Raw genomic sequence first — 2356 nt, forward strand, 5'->3', positions numbered from 1 at the left:
GGATCGCTGCAAGGGGAAGGGCTGGATCGCTTCCTTCCCCCGCCCCGCCCAGGGCACGGCGCCCGCGGGGACGCGGTGCCAGCGCGGGGCGGGGGGGACGCGGTGCCACCCGAATTCCCAAATTCCCAAATTCCTTGCAGCAATCCCATCCCAAAGCTGGCGCTGCCACACGCCCGGGGTCGCTCCGCTGTCCCCTCCCCGTGCCAGCGCTGTCCCCGCGCGGGGATTTGGGGGATTTTGGGGTTGGAAAGCACCGGGAGCCCCCGGAAAGCCCCGACTGAGCTCGGGGGCACCCGCGGGCACCGCGCGTCTGCCTCAGTTTCCCTTCAGTGCGCAGGAGCTCTCCACACGCGTGTTCTTGCACACGCGTGAGGGTCTGCAGGCTCAGAACAGCCCTTTGCACGCCCGGGTGAACACGCGGGCGCTCTTGCACACACACACGGACTTGGCTCCCCACACCTCTGCACACACACACACACACACACACACACACACACGTGCTGTTCGCAGCCTTGCACACGCACACACGGGTTCTTGCACGCACGCGTGTCTTGGACAAACAGCCCAGGACCTTGCACACACTGACACACACGTGCACACACACATGTGCATGCACACCTGTTCACACACACAAACACACCCAAACCCACCCACGTGCACACACACATGTGCATGCACACCTGTTCACACACACAAACACACCCAAACCCACCCACGTGCACACACACATGTGCATGCACACCTGTTCACACACACAAACACACCCAAACCCACCCACGTGCACACACACATGTGCATGCACACCTGTTCACACACACAAACACACCCAAACCCACCCACGTGCACACACACATGTGCATGCACACCTGTTCACACACACAAACACACCCAAACCCACCCACGTGCACACACACATGTGCATGCACACCTGTTCACACACACAAACACACCCAAACCCACCCACGTGCACACACACATGTGCATGCACACCTGTTCACACACACAAACACACCCAAACCCACCCACGTGCACACACACATGTGCATGCACACCTGTTCACACACACAAACACACCCAAACCCACCCACGTGCACACACACATGTGCATGCACACCTGTTCACACACACAAACACACCCAAACCCACCCACGTGCACACACACATGTGCATGCACACCTGTTCACACACACAAACACACCCAAACCCACCCACGTGCACACACACATGTGCATGCACACCTGTTCACACACACAAACACACCCAAACCCACCCACGTGCACACACACATGTGCATGCACACCTGTTCACACACACAAACACACCCAAACCCACCCACGTGCACACACACATGTGCATGCACACCTGTTCACACACACAAACACACCCAAACCCACCCACGTGCACACACACATGTGCATGCACACCTGTTCACACACACAAACACACCCAAACCCACCCACGTGCACACACACATGTGCATGCACACCTGTTCACACACACAAACACACCCAAACCCACCCACGTGCACACACACATGTGCATGCACACCTGTTCACACACACAAACACACCCAAACCCACCCACGTGCACACACACATGTGCATGCACACCTGTTCACACACACAAACACACCCAAACCCACCCACGTGCACACACACATGTGCATGCACACCTGTTCACACACACAAACACACCCAAACCCACCCACGTGCACACACACATGTGCATGCACACCTGTTCACACACACAAACACACCCAAACCCACCCACGTGCACACACACATGTGCATGCACACCTGTTCACACACACAAACACACCCAAACCCACCCACGTGCACACACACATGTGCATGCACACCTGTTCACACACACAAACACACCCAAACCCACCCACGTGCACACACACATGTGCATGCACACCTGTTCACACACACAAACACACCCAAACCCACCCACGTGCACACACACATGTGCATGCACACCTGTTCACACACACAAACACACCCAAACCCACCCACGTGCACACACACACATATACAGCCACATGTGCACACACACACACCCGTGTGCACACACAGTGGGCACACACACGTGAGCAGTCACCATCACACACATATGTGTGCGCACACAAACACACCCAAACACACCCACGTGCACACACAAACACACCCTTCCCCTCATGGTGCCCCCCGTGTCCCCTCCCTGGGTGTCCCTGGCCGCGCCATGGTGTCCCTCTGTCCCCGTGTCCCCTCTCGGGTGTCCCTGGCCGTGCCATGGTGTCCCTCTGTCCCCGTGTCCCCTCCAGGTTGTCCCCAGCCATGCCATGGTCTCCCCCAACCCCTCCTGTCGCCGTGTC

Source organism: Geospiza fortis, unplaced genomic scaffold (genome assembly GCF_000277835.1).
Source record: "Geospiza fortis unplaced genomic scaffold, GeoFor_1.0 scaffold414, whole genome shotgun sequence".
NCBI lineage: Eukaryota > Metazoa > Chordata > Aves > Passeriformes > Thraupidae > Geospiza > Geospiza fortis.